The sequence below is a fragment of the Egretta garzetta genome, unplaced genomic scaffold (genome assembly GCF_000687185.1).
Source record: "Egretta garzetta isolate BGI_Z169 unplaced genomic scaffold, ASM68718v1 scaffold329, whole genome shotgun sequence".
Lineage (NCBI taxonomy): Eukaryota > Metazoa > Chordata > Aves > Pelecaniformes > Ardeidae > Egretta > Egretta garzetta.
In genome coordinates, this window is record NW_009269999.1 from 3,578,978 (window position 1) to 3,603,994 (window position 25,017).

General features: G+C 46.7%; 1 protein-coding gene across 1 annotated transcript in view; it reads left to right on the plus strand.

Moving 5' to 3' along the window:
- Positions 1-25,017, plus strand: part of LOC104134098 (1-aminocyclopropane-1-carboxylate synthase-like protein 1) — a 52,424-nt gene that overhangs the window by 956 nt on the left and 26,451 nt on the right. The gene's annotated exons all lie outside the window — the stretch shown is intronic.

A 25,017-nucleotide genomic window follows, 5' to 3' on the forward strand; every position in this document is an offset into this window, starting at 1 on the left:
GCTACATGAAGGATTTTCTCACTGGATTTTTCATCTTTACTAAAGAAATTGTGTCTTTTAAAAATAAGATTTCACTTTCTTTTGTAACTCCTAATAGTAATTTAAATCTCTCCTGTAACGCAGCACAACTTGCTCTGATGTCTTTCAGCACTTTCAGAGGTCTTCGCTGTTCTTCCTGGGCACTTTTCGTGTTTTTAAGACCAGAGGGAACTTTATGATTATCTGTTCTGACAGTGAATCTTGCCCAATAATTCCTGCCTCAACATTTCTTGAGATACATTGTATCTTTGAAAAAAGGCTGTTTAGTCTTCAGTTCGAGATCTCAAATTGCAGAAGCTCTACCCCACCCCTAGGTACATTGTTCTAATGGTTAATGGCTTTTGTTAATCACTGCTCCCTATAGTTCATCTGAATTGGCTTGGCTTCTGTTTCCAACCACTGCATCAAATTATATTCCTGTTTGTTTTTTTTTTTTTGCTCTGCCTGATTAAAGAGCCCTAATAGTAATCATTTCTTCTTGTGCTGGTAATTATAGACAGTGCTCAAGCCATCTTTTGACCTTCTGTTGGATAAACTTGCATTGACCTTCTTAAGTTTCTTGCTAGAAGTGTTTTCCAGATGCTGAATCTTTCTTGAAGCTCTTTCATGAACTCTTGACAATTTCTGCCTTGTTTTTAAACTGTGAACACTGATATTCAGCCACACATTTCTCTTTCGATGTAGTGTAGTAGTTTCTGCTGCTGTTTCAACAGCACTGTATACTGGGTTAATGCCACTGTTCTGTGATTCCATGATACTCTCCTGCTTGTATGTCCAAGAATCACATTTGTCCTAACAACAGTATCATGTTAAGGGATCGTATTTAACTGACTGTGTACCATGACTCTTGGGTAGAGTCGGATTTGTAATCATCCTTTAGAGAGATGCTACTTTGCAAGAGACAGTCCTCCACTGTACACATGTAACCATCACCATCCTTTGCCACCATGTGAACGATCCCAGTTTGGATGCATTAACCACCATATTGCACAAATGAATTTGTTATGCTGGGCAGTCTTCTGGCTGGGCCTGTACAGCTGAGCATGCTCCTGGTCTTTCCAAGCCCACCATTTTTGTATCATTCTTAATGCTACCCACTTCCTATCGGCAATACTAATTTCACAGATTGCCAAGTGGGGCCGCAACACGCCTTCTGATGTAAACATACTGATACAGTTATCTCCATTAAGTAAGCTAGTGATCTCACCAAATATGGGACCAAGTAGGTTTTAATAAGGCCTGTTCCCATAGAAAGATACGCACATTTGCCAGAGAGAAAGGGGAATCTTGGTCTCTGGAGATGGTAAAAACTGAACCGGACAAGTCCCTGAGCAACCCCACCACCCAAGCACATCTGTTGGGCAGGAGCTTGGATGAGATAACTTTCAGAGGTCCCTTCCACCCCAATTTTTCTGTAGTCACATACACATAATTATGTCACCAATTAGGTTACTGGTTTTAATAATTGTCACTGTTCTCTACAGTCACCTTTCCGCATTTCACCCTGTGCCGATGACAGGTTAACTGGAATAAGCCCCGCAGTTTTAAGTATCTTTTATACCAACATCTGCTTAAAGAACTTCGTATTTATGGCTGAAATAGAGAGCACTTCATTATCAGGTAATCCTGCTCATGCCAAATACAAAACAAGCACACTGGCAAAACACTTCTTTCTCTGCAGGCTGACAAGGCCACGGAGGGTGTCTGCTGTGAGGTGGGTTTCTCGGGGGATGTGGCTGGCATGGGGGTGCCTGCAGAGATTTGCTGGGGGCCTCTCTCTTGTGCTCTGGCCAGAGAGAGGCAGGGGGAGCCTGTGGCCGGGCTCCTGCCCTCCCTGGAGCAGGACAACCGGGCTGGCACTCTCCAGGAGAGGTCACCCCTGCCTGCCAGAACCTTCCTGCCGTGCTGCCGCAGAGGCGGCCCGCTGGTAGGAGGGAAAGGCCTCTCCTGAAGGCGGAGGAAGGTGCTGCTCCGTTTCTCCCCAGTCTGCCTTTCCTGTCCTGGATGTATCCAGAAATATTAGGAATGTCAGGCATGCGACTGGCCTGTGATTTCAATAAAACCTGATTGACCCTGTTGATTTTAATAATGGAATATTTCCAAATCTTACTCTTGATTTCTTCACCCTGATCACTGTTCCCTTCCTAAATACTGTAAATAGCCATTCTCAAGCTCCTGTTGGATTCCAATGCTTGATGGTAGCTTGTGATCAAACACCACTGTAGAATCTAATTTAGGTTGGAAGAGATCTCTGAAGGTCACCTGGTCCTTCCATTTGCGGAAAGCAGGACCAACTTCAAAGCCACATTGGGTTGCTCGGGCCCATATCTGGTCAGGTCCTGAATATCTCCATGAATGGAGATTTCACAGCCTCTCCAGGCACCTGCTGCACTGCTTGACCACCCTCATCAGAACTTGTTTCTTTGCTCAATATCTAAGGCAAATTCCCTTGCTTTGTCCTGTGTCGACTGCATGTAATCCTGTTGTTGTATACTTTATTGAGATCATCTCTCCTATTCCCATCCAAGCCTTCCCTTCCATTTCCCAGATCAGTCTTGCTGCCCTTCCCAAAGTGCCAAAATTAACAGGGGCCAAGCGTGTACTCACTGGACTTGAGGGAGTCTGGGGCCACTGCAGCTCTGCAATTGTGCTTCATGTTGAGAAATGTGCTCTGGTGCTAGAGTAGAGAACCATGGTAGAGGCAGGAGGCAGCTGGGACCCCTGGCAGCCCCCAGAGGGGCTTCTGGGGTGGCATGGGGGACCACACGCCCGGGGATATGTTTGTGCAGCCCTTTGCCCACCTCCACGATAGAGCCGCCGCTTTGCTGCTCGCTGCCTGAGCCAGGCGTCGCACTCCGCCTGCCTTCCCCATTTGTTTTCCTCCTTATGGGTTCAGTTGTTTTGCATCTGCAAGGTTGAGTGGGTGGCTCGTAGTTTCTGTACGCTCTGTTCTTTTGGTGGGTTTAGTTTAGTCTGTGTGTTTAAATGCAGGTTATGCTTCACAACAGGGACATTACTGTCACTGAATGGCATCATCCATCTAAATACCTGGTTTGGCTTTTACACCAGAAAATCTGATGAGATACAAGCTGACATCTTCTTTTCTTCATCTGGTTAGAGGAAGTCACGATGTTTTTTCAGGGAAATCTTTATTCAAAGATCTGAAAATGTATAAACAAGGAGAAACTTCCTCTGCTTTCCTTTGTCAGACTGTCAAAATTTTCCCAGGCCACCCTGGTTTGTGGTTTTCACTTGTTATTCCTTCTTTCGGATGACAACAGAGAAATGAGTTGACAGGCACTGGTGTCTGAGGCAGGGAGTTGCTCTGGGGAAAGAAGCGCTTGTCTTTAAAGAAAACTTTGCTGTGGTTTTAGCAAGGCTGGGTCAGTGACCCTGCCGCAGAGCGATGGTGACTTTCATCCAAGGGTATTCTTATTGCTAAAAGACAAAAAAAAGGCTGAAATAGCTGCTCTCGGGGACCGTCCTTTGTGGCTGGGAAGGTGTGCATGGGTTTTATCCAAGGGATATAGGCTATGCTCAAACCTGTAGACATGAGCACGTGCTGATGTATTTATAAAGTCAGTCTCCTGCCAAAATTACAAAGAGCTTATGGCTTTCCAGGCACCTCAGTGTAGGTTCATACCTTTATTCTGCTCTCATTTACCCTTCTATTTCAGTGCTGTAAAGTGTTGCATCAGTAAAAGGGCAGGCTCAAGCCAAGTTTCATTTGGACCCAGTCAGCAGTTTGTAGGCTGGGTGCAGGGAGACAACAGGGAGGGATGAGGTCTGTCTGGTCTTTGACTTTCAGGATCAGGCCATAGCAAATCGCAGCAGCTAACGAGAGGGGAGCAGGAGAGTACACCTCGGAATTGCATGGCTATACTGTGTTAGCTTGAGCTTAAAACGGCAAAGGGTGAGGAGCAGTGGCTGGTGGTGGTTGCACTGGTGTGTGATGTGCCTGTGCTGGCTGGAGGTGGGGGCTGAAGGCAGCAGTCGGCGGGGAAAGGGGTTTCACTGGGTTCACAGAGAGGACCAAGGAGAGCCTTAGCCATGAGGTGGAGAGCGCTTGGCTGAGGTGTAACCGGTCCATGTGGTGAGTTGGAATAGATACAGGCTGTGAAAAGGGAGCAGGACAGTGGGGAGCAGCAGAACATGAGGGTAGTGAAAATGGGGTGGGAAAGGGGTAGAGGGAAAAGCTGGAGCAGTACGGACCCCCTGCAAAGGGAGAGGTCAGGTCAGTGAAAGATTCCCCATGTCACATATTGAAACTTGCGACAACATCCAAGTTCTTCTAAATATTAGTTGTGCATTCAGACACAAGGGGACATGTGAGGAAGCTCAAGTTTGAGAGTTTTTCCTTGTCCACTTTCTGTGTCTCTTCTATTTGTCTTTCCTTCGTCTGTCAGCCTCATGCTACGGCTGAACAAAGCTGGAGGTTTCCAAACTGCTGCACACAAGTCCCGTGCAGAGTAGAGAGCAGAGGCAGAGCCATGCTACTGACAACCGCTTTGCCTGCTGCCTCCCCTCCGTGTTCCTGTGGAAGGACCCATCATTGCCACAAGGCACGTGAGGACGCAGGCACGCTGCAGCACGCCAGGCATCCTCTGATCCAGGCAGCAGCAGATCAGCTATGTGCATGAGGATCTCGGTGACTGAGGAAGCGTTGGGAGAGTTGTGGGGACTGATATCAGGAGTGGGGGAGGGAGGGGTGCACTGAGTGGTTCTGGGTGGCTTGAGGTAGCCATGGACGTGCTCAGCAAGGTGCTACCTGCACTGCCTTGCCAACATTCACAACAGATGCCAGTGTTGCCTGGGGATCATTGGCACGGCCATTCCTCCTTTGGCATCCCTTATGGGACTACGTATGGGAGGGAATAAAAGCCAAAGGTATATGTGTTCTCCTGTGGTGGATGTGAAGCTGTGGATAAATGTTCTGCTGTCTCATACGATGGTCACCTGGTGGCTGTCTGACAGCATTTTCTCCCTGTGGAGGCAGGTGTTGGCTTGAAACTCCAGAGGCAGAGCAATGCGCTGTTAAGCACTTCCCCATGGAGCTGCCTTGCATCTCCTGGAGGTCCTGGGTATGCCATGCTCATGCTCTGCTAAGCCCAGGCGTGGGGAGTCCGGTGTGTCATGTCTAACGCCCCTTTGGAGTCTGTACAGAAAGCCCAGTGTTGGGCCCTGGGGTGTAGTGGCAGCTATCTAGTAGGGGGGTCTTTTAAAGGGTCACCCCTGTTCCCTTGGGCCCACCATCAAACAGCACTGCCTTCCTGTAACGCCCGGGGGAGCCTCTCACGGGATGGAAGAGGCACCTTCTGGGAGCAGACCCACAGCCGGTCGCAGTTCATGGCATGCATCAGCCTGTTATTGTTGTGACACTGCTCATGTGTTTCCTCCTCTCACCTACCACCTTTCCAAGGGGAAGCTGTGATAATGACAGGACTTCTCATTCTTTGTCACAGAAATTGGGTATAATTGCTCCATTTCAGTGGCTTTAAGCAGTGCAGCAAGGGAACAGGCTGGATTCTTAAGACATCAGTCATCTGAAGCATTTGGTAGATGGCACATCAGGGCTGGGAAATGACTCAACCGCCTTTGTTAAAAGCAATCTTTGGGCTCTGGGAATAAAATTGGAGGGAGACAGCTGAGGGGGTTGCAGGAGAAGAAAGGAGACTTGGAGCAGCAAAGAGACGTTGTGTTCTGTGCCGCTGTTGTAGCATGAGAGTTTCCTCTCGCCAGAGCTGTATGTGAATCATCCCTTCAGTCAAGAAGCTATTCATCAGCCAGCTTCCCCACAGTGTAAAGGACAAGGTGTCCCAGAGGGGAGAGGTGGCTGGTGGGCGCAGCTGGGCTCAGCCCAGCCACGCTGCTGCTGTCAGCAGCACAGAGCTGCCAGGCTGCAGCTTCTCCACGCGTGGCTGCAAACACCCTCATTTTGGTGAGGGTGCTGGGGAGAGTGCAGACCTCTGTCCTAGACCTCTGGGATCCCTTAGAGCGGTGTGGGGAGGCGAGTGCCTAGGTCCCATATACCTCTTGCTTTCAACTTAGTGCTGCGATCTCAGCAGTAGAACCCAAGTTCCTCACCACTGCCTGAGCCCAAGATGGGCTGTTGTTACAGAAAAGCTTCTTCAAGGGGGCTGAGGATTGCCATGAACTTTCATGCTCTGATTAAACTAGCTCCCTGTTCTCAGCTGACACAGTGCACAGGAACCAGGGTGGCCTTCAGGTGAACCTTCTGCCCAGGGCTGGGGACATGTCCCTGCTGCAGCCAACTCCCCAGCTGCAGCCTTGCCCTCCTGTCACATCACTGGGAACATCCAGCTTGAGGTAATCCTAGCCAGGAAACGTTTCTCTTCCTGGCTGGGCTCACAGAAACCTTCTTCAGTTGGTCTTGTCTGCCTGTAAGTCTTTGCAGGTCTTGTGTGACAAACTGCTGATGGCAAAACAAGCTGCTTCTCAGTTGGCGTAGCAGGGACTGGCTTTGTTTGTTTTTCCTGCTGCCAAGGCCTTGCTTATCTAACCTCCATTTCAGTCCTGTTCTGCATGGAAATATTTATGCAGCTGGGGCAGAGGCCCTTTTTGTTTTAACTCTTCTGAGCTTGAACTTGCGGAAAACAAAATCTCCCATGGGGGCTGTCTTCCTTCTGCTGCATGCAATGTGGTGCTTGATACAGGAATTGTACTGATGAGCGCAGGTAAAGCTGGCTGCTCTCTGCTCAGTAATGAGCCATGGTAATGTCTTCAGTGCATTTACACATCTACTCAAATGCATCTAGTACAGCTAACCCAGCCCCTCCTGGTCCAAAAATCACATCCATGACAGTAACCATCCCGGGCCTTCAAGCTTGATACAAGCCAATGGCAAGAAATGATCCCTGCTCCAAAAAGCACTCAGAGGTGTAAGTGCAACTGCATCTGGAGGACTCTTCCAAGAGCACCTCTGTGTGACCTCAGAGTGGGTCTGGAGGCCATCTCCTGGGATGTCACATGCTTGGGCACGCTTTCTAGGCTATTCTGCAGTCAGGCTGGGGGCTGTCTGTGAGGGGCCAGGTCACCAAGCAGGCTGTGCTCATAGCTGCTCTCATACCACATGTGAAGATGTAGCCACGTATCTAGGAGGCCCTATCACTCTGTCCTGCTGTTTCTGCCTTTACTCTAGGTACCAGCATCCCTGATTGCCAGCAATGACTGTTGTCGCAGTGGGGACCTGATGGTCTTCACGCACTGATGTGGGAACCAAGGCGACTGTTTTTTCCAAGTTAGTAGAGAATTCAGTCATTTGCAGAGCATCTTATGCCTCTTAGGATGTCTAGTGCAATGTGAAAGCTCAATGGCCCCGATACTGTGACTGTACCAAGTACTGTAGGCTGTATTTGAAAGGAGGTGGTAGCAAGGTGGGTGTTAGTCTCTTCTCCCAAGTAACAAGCAATAGAACAAGAGGAAATGGCCTCAAGTTGTGCCAGGGGAGGTTTAGATTAGATATTAGGAAAAATTGCTTCACCAAAAGGGTTATCAAGCATTGGAAGAGGCTGCCCAGGGAAGTGGTTGAGACCCCATCCCTGGAGGTATTTAAAAGGCATCTAGATATGGTGCTTACGGACATGGTTTAGTGGTGGACTTGGCAGCATTAGGTTAATGGTTGGACTTGATGATCCTAGAAGTCTTTTCCAACCTAAACGATTCTATGATTCTAAGTACTGTGCATTCCTAGATGGTACCGTAATGGGGTGCAGAAATGAGATTTCTTATATAGTGCTTCCTTTTATAGTCTCTCAATGCACTGCTTTGTGGTTTTGTTTAAATACTCCAGGCTCTAGGTTTGCTTTGTTCAGCACAGTCTGTCAGACACAAAGTCAAGTCAGTCATCAGCAGTTAATTGAAACGTGTTTTTCTTTCTTAGGTGTCCTGTGCTTTTATGGACTGTCCAGGAGCCTGTTTCCAAAACAAAGCTGATCCCTCTGAAAAGCATTTACCTATGCTATGTTATGACTCCACAGTAATTCATGAAGAGTTGCAGAGGTGGCCAATGCTGTCTATTTAGTGTGGCCCAGTGTGTTCCTAAGTACCACGACAAATTGGTTAAGGGAGCATGTGTGCATGATTTGCTACAGCTGATGCTACTGGTGACAGAATTAGCCTGTCCATCTGCATGCTCAAAGGATCTACATTGATAAGGTCCTAATGACAGCTCTCATGTAGCCTGTATGAGGAGAAATTGCAAATTTGGGAGCAAGAGGAACTGAATAGAGCTTGTTAGGGATGTTTCAACAAAGATGATATGGTTAGAAAATGCGTATGTGCTGAAGCAGAAGTGTTTCATGGAAACATATGTGGTTTGACAATCTTTAATCATCAGCCTTCTGTTGGATAACGTACCTGTTGTATCATATGTTTGATCCCAGTGCTGCACAGAAACACAGCTTCCAAGGTTTGCCCCTGAATTACTGACCCGTAGCCACAGTCCTGGCATCCTCTAGCTGGCTGAGATGGGACTTCTCTTGTCCCACAGAACCTGGAAGCTTGACCCTTGAGTGAAGTTGATGTCTTCCATTTTGGTGCTTCTCACTCCCGAATAAATTTGCTGTCCCTAATCAGCATTGAGCAGCAGTGATACTGGGGGGGAAAAAAACCCTATAGTAATTTCATTCAACAGCTACTGAAGTCCTGGGCTACTCCTAATATTTTGGAAACACCATGTATCAGTGTTTCTGAAATTACATTTTACAGAATTTCTGTTTCATGGGAAACTTGCAAACTTTTTTATGCCTATTTGAAATTGTATTTCAAGCTATTGCAAATTTCTACAGAGGGGGAATCCTATTATTCAGCTAGTCTGAGATCTGACTTCCACCTTACAGTAACTGAGGTTTTGAGTGGATGTGGCTGGAGACGTTGTGAAAACCACTATACTCCTAGATAGCAGTTGCTTTTATTGCTTTATAAAATACAATGTGTAGTGAGGTTTACTTGGACACGGGCTCTGGAGGCTTGTTCAATGGAGACTAAGCACAGAACGTGGTTGGCCATTTCCAAAACTCTTTGCAAGAAATAAAATTGTTTTACAGGCTTTGATAAGATATTGCTGTGTTCTGTCTCTACAGAATGAGCTTGAAGCTCAACAGCAACAACAACAAAAAGTATTTTCTACATTCAGGAGATGTTACTTTCTTGGGAATTTGGACACACGTATATTTAGCGCTTAAAAAAACCCCACCCTAGAGAACTGAAACCCCTAGAGAAGTTTGACTATTGCCTGAAGAGATCCTATGGCCCAATTCTACACAGATTTATCCCATTACAGACTGAAATCAAAGATGAAATATTATGACTCTAAAGCCACAGCATACCTACCACCTTCGTTTCCAAGTGACTTCTCAGGATATTGAAATTATACTAGCTGTGGGATGCTTAGTTTCTCTGTGCAGCAATTTTGCTGTCCATAAACAAGAAGAGGCCAAGATCTTAATGAGGTGAATTCCAAGAACTGCAGTCCTGCCAAATAAATGAAAAACTCACCCGCATGCATCAGTATTTACCTTCTAGATCAAAACTCAGGTCAAGCTGGGAGGAGAGTGTTAAAGTCCTGACCTAGGGACAGGCCAGCTGGGTTGCACTCAGCTGCTCTGCCATTGGTTTTATGTGTAATTTTGGGCAAACAGTTTTATTTCACCTATTCTTGGCTCCTCATTTTCAAAGCGGGGGTGGCAGTACCTTTCTGTCTCACTGGGGTGGGAACACGGTACAGGAACACACACTCGGTCATTACTGCTTTGGGAGTACAATAAATCCACCTGGTTTCCTGATTATACAGATGTCAAAGGCAACACAGGGAGTCATCTTTGTCTGAGGCTGTGCTAGAAATGATGGACTAGTCGATCTAGTCCGGGAATAACATGTTCTGATGCCAGATTCCTGCTTTGGCCATCCTCTTGCTGTCTGTGCTATGTTTGGCTTTGTATCTGGGGTGCTGAGGAGTTCCACCTAGGGGAGTAACTGGAGGTAAAAACCTCTAGTTTCTCTCCTTTACCAGCTGCGGTTTCTTCTGGAAGTCTTTCAGATTAGCTCAGTCATTAGACTCTCTAATTCCTTTAAAAAAGGTTTGGTTTTGCTTTCATATACTGACAACATGCTGATGCTTATCACTTGACTTGGCTGCGTAGCACTTCCCATGACCCCAGTGAGGTATTTTGGAAAGAATATCAAAACAAGCATAAATTGGCCCTGAAGGAGAGCGTGTTCAGTAAGCGTGTGTTGCGAGCACTTACGTCAAGGAAGCTAGAAAGCTGTGCAGAACCATTCTCTCCCCGAAAACCTTGTCCTGAGGTAATTTTCTGAGGTGCTGACTGCTGACACAAAAGGACCTTGATGCTGTTTATGCAAGAGCTGGTTGGCCTTCCCTCTCGTATTTACAGCACCCTTGTTAATCCCACATATCAGTGGAAGAGAAGAGGCTTTGCTCCCATCGCTTTGGGAGCGTTGCCTGGAACTGCATAACTTGAGGTTCTGCTGCACAGTTGATTTGTCGTGTTCAAAGGTTACTGACAAAGTTGCATGTGGTCGACAAAATGTGTGTCCATCTTGGTCACTGACCAAAGGAAAGAATAACGAATGCAAGGCTATGAGAGGAAGAAAAAACAGAAATATGTGCATGTTCCTTTTTTGCTCCATCTTAGCAGATTTTGTTTTCTTTTTTTTGCCAAAGATTGCAGTACCTGATTGCTCAAAATGATTGATTAGTTCAGGTAAAAATAAGCAGATTGTTTCAGCTATCTATGGCTGAATTGTAGACCGACCTATTTTTTGATGGTTCTGTAACAAGATGTTTCATATTGTTCAGGGTGGGATCCTAAGTGGAACTGGCTACTGGTTGCTGTTGGGGTTTCCAGTCCACTCACTAGGGCAGAAGACCCTTTGGTGTGAGAGACCCATGTCCAACCCTTCTTCTGCAAATACTGATGCCCAGGTGCTTCAGTCACCCGGCTGTTGTGCTATGCTGTCTCCATTATGTTTTGTTGTAGAAATGGTGGGACGGCTTCAGAAGAGAAGCCTGAAAGACATATGTAGTATATCTGATGGTCTGGTGATTGGGACCCTCTAATGGGAAAGGTAACGGCGGCAGATAAAAGCATATGTGCTGGCTCACAAACGTGAGGTTTGAATTTGGGATTCCCTCATACCTGATGGACAGCCAGTACCGGGGTTACTCTGCCCTGTGTAATGGGGCCCTCTAACTGTCTCCTCTGAAGCTGCTCTACATCATGTCCAATAACTCCTGAGGCCAGAGGGAGCATGGTTCCACGGCCAGCTGCTTCATGCAGCCCACACAGTACCACCTCTGCTCTGCAGCCCTGGGAGCAGTCTGTGCTCCCTTGGGAATCCAGCTGTTTTGTCTGATTCCTTTGGTTTCTGTAGAAAATGCCACCCAAGGGAAATTATTTGTTTTCCACCTAATAAAACTTAATCTGAAGCCAAATGTTTTCAATTTGCCAGATATTCCAAAATATGCCAGTCTCGGGGGGACCCACAACAACACTTCCTTTTTTTTTTTTTTCCCCCCCCTGTTCTACGACAGAACAAAATTGAGTAGTTACTGCCTCAGCCCACCTCCTCTCATGCTAAAGGCAAGGTGGAGAAAGTACAGCAGTGCCCTCTCCCCATCTGGGCACAGGGAGCTGTGCAACATGGGCTGGGGGGAGCGCTGCGGCGGGGGGAGCGAGGCAGGGTCCCCACCGACCCCGAGGGCTAGCTCGCGGCTCAGAGGGCCACTCACGCCTGCCTGTTTGCTTCCCAGGGAGAAAGAGTCGCCCTGCGAGGGGAGAGGTAAGTGGCTCACAGGTTCAGGGCTGTCCTCAGGCAAAGGGGGGAATTTCGCAATGTCGCCTGTCCTTGGGCACCTTCCTCTTTACCCACCGGCAGCCAAACCGCTCAGCTCACACGCCCTGGGGCCGCTGAGGTGCTGCTTTTTGCAAGCTGTCTGTCTTGCTTGAACACTGTTGTGGATGGCAGTTCCTGCTGTCATGACAGCGACCTTTCTCCAGGCACCAAAGAAAGTGTCCAAGGAAGGACGTGGTGACACTGTGGCCTCAGTTACTGTCCTCCCCCTGCAGCCGCTGCTGCTCGCTCTCTTGTTTCCCAGCAACTCAGCCTGTAGGCGTGATGCCTGTGCCTTACGGGGATACCTTCACCTCCGCTTCCAATGTCAAATCTGTGCTTTTACTCATCGGTCTTTTCTCTCCTCATCTGCTATTCAACCCGTGGTAATGCTCCTATCCTTCTCACGAAGGCTATATGGGGGGAAGGAGGAACAAGCTGTCTTCTAGCAACACAGGAACATAAAGCTGCAGCCGCAATTGCAGTTACCAAGCACATAAAAGCCGTAATTTCTTTGCCAGTGCACAGTTCCCATCCAGAGACAAAGCCTCTGCAAAGCCCTGCTGGCAACCACCCCAGCCAGAGACATCTGCATGGCACATCCCTACAGGGGTGTAGAACAGAGGGGATGATACATCTCTACTCTGCAATTAAGGCTCTCATTTTGTCATTTTTATTCCCTTGTGGAAGCCAGCAAAGCGCCTTGCTTCTTCCCATCTCCCACCCCCAGTGCGGTGCTTTATGGTGCTCGGGCCCTCCCTCCCCGCTCTGGGGAGCGGCTGCCCCCGTGTCCCCCTGTCCCCAGCTGCTCTAGCAGGGCTGGGTGACCTGCTGCCCTGCCTGCCTGCCTTCAGATGCACTTACTGCTTTCCCAGCTGCTGCTGGGAGGCACTGTTCGGCACAGGACCCTGCTGCTGGGAAACCCGTGCGTGCAGCCCTGCTCCAAGGCATAATGCAAAGGCTTAAGTATGTTTGTTTGTTTGCTTCATGGGTTCGGAAGGGCTGCCCAGGCCTTCCCCTCCTTTGGGTTGGGGATTTTTTTGGTGGGGTTTTTTTTTTTTTTTTGGATGCATCCTTTCTTTCCATGTCTGTGATTTAAAGTACTCTGCTGCAGGTCCCACACTGTAATTACTTGCCTGCCCAGCTCTCCTCTTCCACCTAATGCTGTGCTGCTAAGGCACTCCGAAGTGCTAAACTCTGAGCAGATGGACTGAACGGCTCAGCTGTTTGGATACACGCACAGGCTGCTTGTGGGATGTTACCGATCTGGTGTGATTCAAAGATTTCAGAGACTGAAATCTGGACAGACCCTGAGAAGAAGTCAAATCTGCTGCACTTCACTGTCCCATTACACCAAGGTGCGTTGTGGGTTTTCCCTCTTCTTGTATGAGAGACGGTGGTGTACATCCTTCCTCCTAGTGCACTCACGGCCAAAGATCATCCCCAAGCAGAGCTGTATTTCTCAGCGTCCTAAACAAGGAGTCACCAGGCAGAATGAGTCACTGGTGCAATTTTTCATAGTCTAATCTAAATTTTTAGGGCCTGATTTCGTTATTGTTGCTTCCATCAAGTGGTTTCTTCCTGCGTGCTGAAATCAGCAGGGTTACTTGTGTCACTTGAGTGGAAGGTTTTTTAAAAACACAGGTTGTTTTAGGTCAGGGTTCAATTAGGGGAGTGAAGTACAGGAAGAAGTGCTGGACAGGTAAACAGAGCTGGTGACGAGAGATGCCTTCATGCAACCTTTCCTCTGCCATGTGTACTTTTATGTTACTTAAGCACTCGAGCGGTTTAGTAACTTCTGTGAGCTCCAGGCTGGAGCAGACAGGCTGGCATGGGGTGGGGTGGAGAGGTGGGATTCAGTGGGCAACTAAGAAATGCCATGTCTCTGTGGAAACATGCAGTGTTTTGGAGAGCAGGGAGTTGGATACAGTGCTGTGCTTTACATTTTCTTTACCAATAAATCCTCACTCAAAAACCAGAATAACTTCCCACACCATCAGAGCTGACTACTCCAGAATGAGCATTGAGGTCTTTGAAATTACCCAAGGACCTGACGCCCTTTCCTTACGTGCCACAAACCAGATCTCTGCTACTTCCCAGAATCACAGATCATTCCTTTTCCCTCCTATCCCTTCTTCTGCTAAAACAAATCTGGTCCCTCTGCAGGATTTCTTAGTATCTTGGCCAGTCTAACTGGAAAAATACTCTTGTACTGAAGCTTTCAGACCTACTGTATTACATGATTTATTCTTTAGTCACGTCTTTTTTTTTTTTCTTTCTAGTTAAGTCTTTCTCACATGCATAAAAAAACTTCTGCTTATTTTTGCCGTATTTTCAAACTTACTAGCATATCTGTTTTGTCTCTCAGCCAAATGGCAGAGACAGCTCAGTTCTGACAGTCTAGCTCGGTCCTCTCCCTCCGTTTGTTTCTCTTCCCTGAATTCCCACTTTGACAATGTTTTACTGGTAATGTGCTACCCATAACTGAGCAAGAGGATCCCAGAGGACATCATGCACAGACCTTAGCCAGGAGTGTCCCTTCTCTCCTTCAGGACATGATGTATTTTCTCAGATTCTGTCAAAAAAAAAATCTTTTGCAGAATAGCATCTCTTCCCCTGCTATCACAGATTTGACTTTTTCCAGATTAGCTGAGGAAGGCTTTGACCCTGCCAGATCTAGGGCAAGAGACCCCCGGGGACAGAAAATCAGGTCCCGGACCCCCGCTGCACTTGCACCAGAGTACTGGCAACTCAGGTTGGCTACTGTGCTCCCCAGTGAGCTCTGTCCTACTTCCTTTCCTTCCTTCATCCCTTTTGCTCTGTTCCGTTTCTCATGGCAAAAGCAGTTCGGCCCCTTTTTCTTGAGTCAGTAACTTTTTTTTTTAAAATTCAGTTCAATTTTCCCACGCAGCAGAGATTTTTTTCCATGCTGGCTGTGATATCACTGTGTATGGAGACCTTTCTTTTCCTGTAACCCCTGAAAGTGTGGGTGAAAACTATAGCATATATTCAAATACTTTGAGAAAGCGTATAACCATAAAAAAAAACCCCAAAATATTACCAGAAGCTTCAATGTTCTAATTTTCAAAGCAATTAGATAACAGAGTAGGTCAAGAATATGTCTGCCCCAATTTTCAGTTTCCATTTTCTTTATGTCCTATTTCTGTAGCTTCTGTGGCCTGGAGTAGCTTTTCCCTTTGCAAGCAGTAGCTTTACCTAACTGCATAATCTGGGTGGATATTCTCTCTGGCAGCATATGTAACCCACAGGACCTCTCAGATTGTTGTTTGCAGTAGAAATTGTTGAGTTTAAAGCCTGTGTTTTGGATCAAATGAGTCCTGGTTGTTAAGCTGAGGCACGTGGGCGATGAATAAGGATTGCCCTTGCACATCGTCCCAGCTACTTACAAGAACTGATCGGTATTTTCTGTGAGGCAGTAGCAACACAGAGGTGAAATCCAGAGCAGAGGAGGAGGGAAGGAGAGCAGAAGTTGAACGGAAGACAGTCTGGGTTGTGAAGAATAGACTAGAAAAGGGAAAACTTTTGCCACCTGGTTTATGCTGTGGTAAGCTCCGCAGGGCCATACAGGCAATGCACCCATTGAAACACAGAGCCTCTGCAGAGCAAATGCCCCTTGAGGCTCAATGTGCTGCGCTACACGGGACGGGCACAAAGCCATCGCCTCCTGCCAGAACCTCCGCTGGCTCAGGCCTCCCCTGAAAACGCAAAAAGCTCAGGTCAGAATTTTGCTGTTGCCATAGGTTTGAAAAACATTCATTCTTCTCGGTGTCTGGTGTCTCTGGGGATCTGACAGAGAGCTGTGAAACTCCATGGTGCACCACCTTCTACAGTATTTAGCAGGCTATCAAAAGCCTGTCTTAGAGGAAAGATTGCCCTCACAGTGTGCCCCAGGCCAGGCAGGTCCCAGAGACAGGACTGAGCTTGCCAAGTTCAAACCCTCATCCAGGGCTTCGTTTGGCTTCATTATCACTCCTGTATCTGCTTGTGTCGCAGTTGTGTCTGGAAGAGGGCTTTGGGCAGGTCCTCCTTGCTCATTCTTACCGAGATCGAGACTTTCAGGTGCCTGTCCAAACTGTGACCTGAGATTCTGGGTCAGAGCCTGCCTCACGACCCAGTCCACCTATGGAAATGGGAGTGAAATTCCCAACACCTCTGGCTGCCTGAGCCGCCTGGATATTTACCGAGTTCTCCCACACAAAGTCCTCTGAGAAAAAAACCACCTCCGGATCTCTCCGCATTTTTTCCTCTCAAACCAGTCAGACTTGATCAAAGCATAACCCAGTTTGACAAAGCATTTGTGAACTTGAGCAGACCTGGCCTTCACTGCAGTTTGTAATGAAACCCCAAACCAGAGGTGCCTCGCCTGGTTCCGGGCTGGGTTTCGCTCAGCTGCTGGGTTCAAAGCAGCCTAAGCTAGTTGGGTTTAATTGCTACAGATGCCGTACTCTGCGCAGTGGGGTGCAAAGTGGAAAACAGGCTTTCACCCCCTTGTACTCTTGACAGACAAACACAAGAGGGATCCAGTGTCTCCAAAGGGCAAAGGGTTTAGATGGGAGTTGCAGGGAATTTGCAGGGGGAATTCTGGTGGAGGTGGGTTTGCACAAGGGCCAAGCGCATTCCTGGTGCAACACTTTTGACGTCAGTGCCCCATGCCTCGTTCAGCGTCGGATTCTCATTTGTATTTTCTCCTGAGCTCGTACAGCCTGGCATCTGGTTTTTGCTTTTGTTACTGCAGCTGTTTGCTGGTCTGGCTGCTTCAATAATTCCCCCGGTCCCTGGAAAACCCACCCGCGAGCCCGTCTCTGGAGCTCTGTGATTGCTCTGTTAAGCACACGCTTCCCAGATTGGCTCCCTCTCCCCAGACTAATTCATCTGACTAATTATCCCCTTCATTGGTGCTAGTTTGTCGTGAATGCAGAAATTTGGTCATTACAATTTGTTCTATTCTTGAAAATTCCAAAGTCATTGAATAACGATGAATAGAAAAAGGCTTTTGTTAATTCCAATTCAGCAGTGAATAGTGGCAGCCCCTCTGATGGACCTGGCATGTGAGGCTGTCTCTCCTGAAAATGTGAGGCTGCGGCAGCAGAAATTTGGCTGCTTCAGGGAAGACGGGTGGGAGGCTGCCCCGTTGTCCAGTGCTGCAGCAGGTACCACTCGCAGGCACTTTTCTGAGCAAAATACTGGTGAATTCTTGGGAGATTTTCCTGTGGGAAGGATGAAGGAAAATCACTGGGACCTAGAAAGAAAAAACGGATTTCCCTTAGTGGAAGTGTTTTGGGAAACGAAACGTCTACCAGCCCCTTCTCAGTGCAGTGTCAGTCTGGCAGGACTCAAGCACAGGAATTGCCAAACTGGCTTAGACCAAGGGCTCGTCACTGTGCCCAGCCTTCCTTGCTTCAGAGGACAGCATAAAATCCTATTAAAATGGACACTGGGTAGCACCATGTTAATAACCATGTTTAACTATGGAGAATACTTCTGCTGTTTGCATAAATATCTGCTGGATTTTTTGCATTCCCATGAGCACTTTGTCTCAAGCAAGTTCTCAAGACAAGGGCCAAGTCTTTCTAATTCCTGAGGAGCCATCTGTGCAAATGCGCTCTGCACATCATAACTCAAAATACTTCACTTCAGCTCTATCTGTTTCACTGGGGAGTGGCAAGCTTGAGTCGGGGGGGACACATGGGGGGACAGTTTTATACTTGGAGCTTCTTTAACTGGGGGCTTTCTGGGTCTTACATTTTAAAGCGAGGTCATTTAGGTATGCCTAAATGATCTCTTGCACAGTTCTGCTTACGTCTGCCCTCTCATGTCCTTGCTCAACTGCTTGCTTTCTCTTCTAAAAGAGCCATTTCTTTGGATCCCTCTCATGTTTTTATATGGATAATCTTCCAATCTTCCTAGGGCCTCCTTCATCATTTTCTATTTTATTTTGGCTGTTTCTTTTGAAAAAGAAAACTGAACACGGTTATTTCAGAGGATAGGCTACTATCATTCCTGTAATTCCATTATATTTTCAGTATTACCTTTGTCATCTTTTCACCATGCCTTAATATTGATTATTTTTGACCATGGCTGAAACTTGAACAATATTTTTACTGAATCATTTGTGATTTTAATTTTGTTTTTAAAACACCAGTAAAGGCAGTTTGCCTAGTCTCCCATTGCCCAGTTCTCTCTGCAAGTTAGGGCCTTCTGAGACTCTTACAGCTGCCTTTTCTTGATGTCGGAGGTAAATGACGCGGACCCTAGTTCAGATACTTCTGTGCCAAAAATGACAGCTTATGCCAGATTTTCACCTGCTGCATTTTTCCTGAAGTGGGTATTTTGAATTTATCTGGATGAGTATTCCTATCCCAATATCACCTAATTATGGGGAAAATGAAAAAAATTATCAGCACCTATTTATACATCTCTGAGAGCAACTCATAGACATTTCTGCTTTCTAGAAGGAATATGGCTACAGTGACATTTTGGTTTCATGGAAAGCAAGTTAAAGCCATAATTCCCTGAAAGAACGTAACACATTGACTCAAAGTCCATGAAAACATTGTTATCTTAGGACACCTCCAGAATGTGTGCAGATCCTTTTGCTTCTGCCATCTCTTTGACTCTTTCTTGAGGCCACAGTGATCAAGTTCTTGCCCGGTGCTGTTTAGTGGCAGATCTTAATCGCGTTCTTAGGGGGCAGTTCTGTTCTGCCCAGCAATCACCACCACAGATGCCATCTCATTGACCACAACAGAAAGAAAAGTGACATTTGAAAGGAGAGGTGGAGTTAATTGCCTTCTATCTGTAGATGAAAGGTTGCATCCTTCTCCACTTGCCTTAAACATGCTGGTTTAAAAGAGATCATTTTATTATTAAAGCAAATCTGTTAGCTCTGGGGCTTCTCTGGGTAGGTCTCTGTTAGGTTTCTTCTCCAATATTGTGTGAGATGCAAAGTGACTTTTGCTCAAAATATGTGCTGTGGTTAACTGTAGAGAGGCCCTGTGAATCCAGAATCAGTCAATGGGGGGAAAAAAGACCAGGGAGACATGGTCATGCAGAAATGAAGGGAATTCCTATGAATGGAAGATTTCCCATAAAAGGCTGCACACTGCTACCTGCTTATTCCCATTTGTCTCCCTGGCAGGTTTGAGATCGTGCTGGAATGTACAGCTTTTTCACATTCTTTTCTATGTATCGTTTTCTCTTCTTCCTCCACCCCCTTCCCTCCATCTCTAATATTTGTGTTTGAGTTAAAGCTGGACACAGCGGGAGAGAGATTTGGGTTCCCCCCTCCTCTTCCCCTCTGGTCTCTCATCTCTTATTTATGTCTGTAAATGTTTTGGTTTATTTGATGTACGTTTGCCAGGGAAATGCTGGGCCCAGCTCCAGGCAGCCTCATTTCCCTCTTCCATCTTGAGACATTCCAGACCTGAACAGCATGAGCTTGCACAGCTAAATATTTAGGGGAAAGCAATGTAGCTGTGTCACCAAAAAGCTCTGAATATCCTTCAGAATAAAATGAGATTATTTCATATGTGCAGAAAAAGATGTATCATGCCTTTTCTACGAAAAATCTTGGAGCAGACTGGGAAAGGGCTATTCTTAAACTATCAACCTTTGTGATCAACATAGCATCTCACCTGAGTCTCATATCAGAGGTAAGGTACCACCACAGCCAGCTCACTTCTAACCCCAGATCACTGAAAGATCACAGTGTGGTGGTGACTTCTCAATCCAGTAAGGTCCCAGACCCCTCCGAGCACAGATCAACTTCTTTCACTGAAGATCGGCATCTTTGTGTTTCTTCATCTCATTCCTCTTTTAATCTTTCAGTACTTTCTACAAACTCGGAGAGAAATTACAGCAAAGCACGCTTCACTTGGAGCACAGGCACTGCACTGCTCATCTTTGCTGAGATGAACATCACCTACCGCTATGTGTTCTGAATCTGACATCAGTGAGTTTGCAAAGGTGTCAGGGATTTCTAAACCTCTCTTAGAAGCTGATGCAGAAGTTTGCCAGAGGTTACCACAACCGGTAGGAATCTTCAGCAGAGGAGTAAAGCTAGGACTGTCTGCCTTCCTTACGCTGTTGCAGCTAGTTTTGACAGAGGCTGTGAACCAGAGCACCAAAGTCTGAAAAACATACCAGAGATTTGGAGTAGCTTCTGGACATTCACGCTGGTATGAATCAAGCTCCAAGCCTTCAGACTGGACACGTCCGTGAAAGCAGCTCTTTCTCTTCCGTTGCCACATGCCCTGGACATGATGGCAGTAGAGGAAATTGAAAGCAAATGGGATTCTGGAGAAAGAGGTCCAACTTATCCTCAGCGATGCTGGAGTGACTCCAGGTGGAGACTCTTTCATGTCCAGATGAGCGAGACAAGATGAAGACCGGCTGCCTGTATGCACTTGCCCTGCCTGGAAGCAGCTAGAGCATGCTGCATCTTCCAGTTGCCTCCTGCCCATCCTAAAGGTTTTTAACACTTCTCTAATCAAGTAAGGACAACACTGTGCTTAGTCGGTTGCCTGTCAGCTGGCACAAGGCCTGGAATTGGTTTGGGAGAGGGCGGACAAACACTGCACACCTGCTTCCAGCCTCTGCCCGAGACACGCTCGGCAGCATCACGCACTCCCCTTCTCTTTGTTCCTGGGTTACCAGCGAGTATGAAAACAGGGCTACTAGTTACACAGGCGTACACTGTCTCTGCACCGGCCTAGGCCCAACATTTCACTCGTTAGCTCATCAGTCTTACAGGAAACATCTGAAGCCTGGTCATACATGAATAAATATTCCCAGTGCTTGAGAGGGAAGGAAAGGGAGAGAGGGAAAGCTAAGCCAGCAGCTTGACTGAATGCAAATGGGATAGAACGTGAACCAGCTCTGCACTGCCAAAGTCTGGATTTTTCTATCAACCTTGTGATTGTTGTTTCTTTTCTTAATGCCGTAGCTCCATGGAAATCAGTGTTTATTTATTCATATTTAAACAATTCATTCCCAGCTCTTGTGGTTATAGCATGAAGCTAGAAGTGGAGTGAGTCTAAACTCACTAACATCCTAAAAACCCACCAAATATATTATTTCTCCCAAATGGGAGCTTTGAGGCAAGTGTCCTGGAAGGGGAAGTCAGGATGACTGTTTTGAATGTTTGCTAACTCAATATATTGGTAAAAAGATCTTTGGTGGAAAACAGATGCTGGTTTTAATTTCTGGTTTTATTAACTGGAATGTGGGATACACAGACCTCAGGGTATTACGTTTTTTTGTCTATATTAACATACACATTTTCTTTTAACTGAGCAGCAGATGGAGAAAAATCTATGAAAGCTGTAAATAAAACTTACTTTCTTCCTCCCTTCTTGCAAATTGTTCTGTAAATAACCACAATTGGTTTTGGACCAGAGGCCAGACCTTGGCCACTTAATCAGTGGATCACCTGTGTTTTTTCCCCCCTCAGCACTGCTTGGGAGCATCTGGTGCGTTCTCCACGTGGGACAGGCACATGGCTTGTACCTGGGTTTGGAAGGGAGACAGCAATGACCTCTCACTCTTCCCCCAATGGTTTGGAGAGCAAGAGAGTGCCTGGTGAGACAACACAGCTAAGAGGTGACTCCTGCTTTGGCGCAGGTGGTCTTCCACGCCAGTGCCTTCCACTCCGGGAGACATGTAAGTGATAGACAGTGCTGCCTCCTGGGTACCGAGCAACCACTGCCATTTAGCAAAGCTCCTGCCTCAGGGGTTGGTGCTGCGGGTGAGATTTGGGGTGGTTTAAAACTAGCTACTACTATTAAAGTAGATTAATGCTAGCTTAAACTGACTCTGGTGCTTTCTGAAAGAGGTATCCTTCTGTCTGCTGACAAAGAAGTTTGAAGTATGCTAATGAGGAGAGCTGGTTTAGAAACCTATGCTGTCTCTCTGAACACAACTACACTCTGATTTCTCTCTTTTTGCGTATTTGAATTTAGCAAAGCTTAAGGAGTTTCATGGAGATAGAGGGAATGAAATCCCATCCATCAGACTGAAGTGGCCTGAACACAGGCAGAACACGCTTCCATGTATGCTGCCTCTGCTTGCCAAAATATTTCTTGCTTCCAATTGGAAAGAGGCAGGTTTCCTTGTGGGACAAACAGCCTGCTTCAGTCATGACTTCTGGGCCAGCAACAGACTTGATGATTTTTCTGTGTGGTATTCATCGCTTCTGAATAACTGGCTTGAAATGTAACTAATTTCCTTCATAAAAGTTACTGTAATTTTGGTCATTTCTGACCCAAAGCAGTTACAGTCAAACTGAAAAAAATGGGAAAGCAGAGGAAAGAAAGATGGTGATAACGCACACATTTCAAAGGGAAGGTTTACGTATGTCTTCCTTGATAACTACCCTATTCAGTTGCAATGGATCCAAAACTGCAGAGAAGAAGGGGTGAAGGGACATGAAATAAATCTGGCCAGTAAGATAACTTTTTAGGGTAGACTCAAATTTGGGTTCAGCTAAAGCAAAGTCTCTTAAGGGTGGGGAAGATACTCCTGGAGCGTACAGTCAGATGATAACAGGACAGACTGATAGGCTTAGAAATTGGGAATGTGATGTGAAGGCTCTTGTTTGTAAGCCCTGGATGTACTGCAGGTGAGATAATCTTTCCTCTTCTTGATTTACAAAAGTGGAGGCTGCTACTACAGTCTTGGTTATAGACACCTGATTCAAGTTCAAGCCAAGCAGCTCACATCTTTAATACTGGTGATCTCCATTTCCTTTCCTGTGTCAGCTAGGGTGGCGATGGTCCTGGGCACGTTCCAGTAGTCTGGATGGGAGGTTTGGGTGGAACTGGCCACTGCTCGGTTTCTGCTGCACAACTCCCACGGCACAAAAGCAGTTCCTTTTCTGAAGTCTTGCCAGATGCATTGAAGACTTAAATAGAGACTGAAAAAATTTCTTTCATCCCTTGCAGTCACCCACCAGTTTCAAGCTGTGCAACGATGGCAGGGTGGCAAGGGGAGAGTTTCCTTTGTCAACTGAGTGTGATGTACCTCTTCTGGCTGTATTCAGGGCACAAGTACCCTGACTCAGTTCACTGGTGCTACACTTACCTACTATTTTTAAAAATTACTTACAAAACCAGAGCAGATTCTTTTGCTCCCATCATGTATCATACTTGGAAAATGATGTCAGCATGTCAGCAGCAGAGACTGGCTTTCAGCAGGCTTGAGAGACCCTGCAAAAGGGTGCTGGGCCTCCACTTGCCAGAGAGTTATTAGCTTTGGAAAGAGGGGTCTCAAGTATTCCCTTGGGCTCTGGGGTGGGAATTTGCTGTGACAGCCTCAGGTGAGGAGGTGATCTCTGCAGAAACCCTCCAGTCTTTGCAAACCTGAAGTTACACAGTTAGCATCGGCATTCTTTAAGGCACTGACATCTGATTGTTATGGACATGTGGACCAGCGAGCAGCTGAACAGCCTGTCACTTGAAGATCTAGAATTATTTTCTTAAGTGTTTTAGAACTGTTTGTGAAGTTCCCTAGCATGAATCACTGTTTAACAACAGCTCAGTAAACATCATACAGTTAAAATGATTGAACACAGTACAGTTGGAGCTGAGATTGAGTTCCCAAAGAAAAGGTTTGCCAAAAACTGCAAAACAAACTCTGTTCTTTTCCTTAATGCAATAAAACCCCTGCCAGCCTCCAAGGAATCAGATTTTCAGAAATTTCTAGCAATAGCTGTGATTTCTGAATGTTCTCTTCCACCTCAGAAGGCTCACGCCGATGATTGATAACCAGTGCACATGCTGCTCTTTAAATACTGCAAGGAAGGCACGTGACCCTAGCCAAGGGCACAAGGACACGGCCTCTGATTGGGAAAACCTTGCAAGGGGGGGGTGTGATTCTCACACATGCTTTTCTGGGAGCTCCTTGATGCAATCTGAGTCTAATGAACACACCTGACAAAGTAAACAAACACAAGAGAGAGCACTTCCTCAGCCTTTTTGCCAGTTATAACTGCAGCGGTGCCCAGGATCATAAGGCAAATCTGACTGACTGTCCACCAGCCCATTTCTATTTCTGCCAGCAAAGTCCCCAGGTAAGAGCAAACTATTAGTATCTTACTCTAACTGTGTTTTGTTTCAGCTGTAAGGTATGGGGAAATATTTTTGTTTGCTTTAGACAATGGATATAGTTAATTTCTGGGGTACCCTAGTTCTGGATAACTGATGCTGCTGCTGTTGCGGGGCACTCGCAACTCAGAGAACACAACCAGCACCTCTTGTTGGTACTTCTCCGCACATGTTCTTTTTGACCTGTGATGAGTCGCTGAATTGCTCTGTGCCTCTCTTTCTTAGATGTAAAGTGGGAGCAAGCTGTATGGCTGTGTTGTAAGGTTACAGTCATAAACACGCGTGAGACATTTGCCTGTACTACAGTAGAAAACAAGATTGGGATGACCAGCAGCTATATTTTTAAGAGTAATTTCTTTTCCCCTCTGCCAACTTTTTTGGAACTGGAGCAGTGTAGTGGGATGACTGTTAGTCAACTCACCGTTATTTGGCTGGTGGGGGAGAATACGCTGGGTATTGGGTTGGAGGAGCTGCACGTTGGACCAAACCAGCTCGGGACTGGCAGATGGAATTAGCTTTGTGGCAGCCTCCTGGATGGGTCTGCACCACTGCAATGCAGGGAGTGAGAAGAAACAGTGGGGTCTAGCAGAGATAACGAGGTCAGACCCAGTGTTGCACAGATGTTGTTGTTTGGCTTTGAGGACTGGGTTGGCTCAGAACCAGCGTGAGAGGGAAGGGACCTCTGACAGATCGGAGCTGGCTCTGTGTAGCACCACTTGGCACACGGCGTAATCCTAGGATTGCTCAGGCACCGCTTAGATGTGTGTCTTCATGTTCACTTGATGAAGTCCAGCATTGAGGGAGCTGGCTGAGGCAGCTGCAGAAGTGTTAGGAATTATTTCTGAGATATCATAGAATGTTTTGGGTTGGAAGGGACCCCCAGAGGTCATCTAGTCCAACCCCCCTGCAGGGAGCAGGGACACTGCTAACTAGATGAGGTTGCTCAGAGCCCCATCCAACCTGGTCTTGAATGTTTCCAGGGATG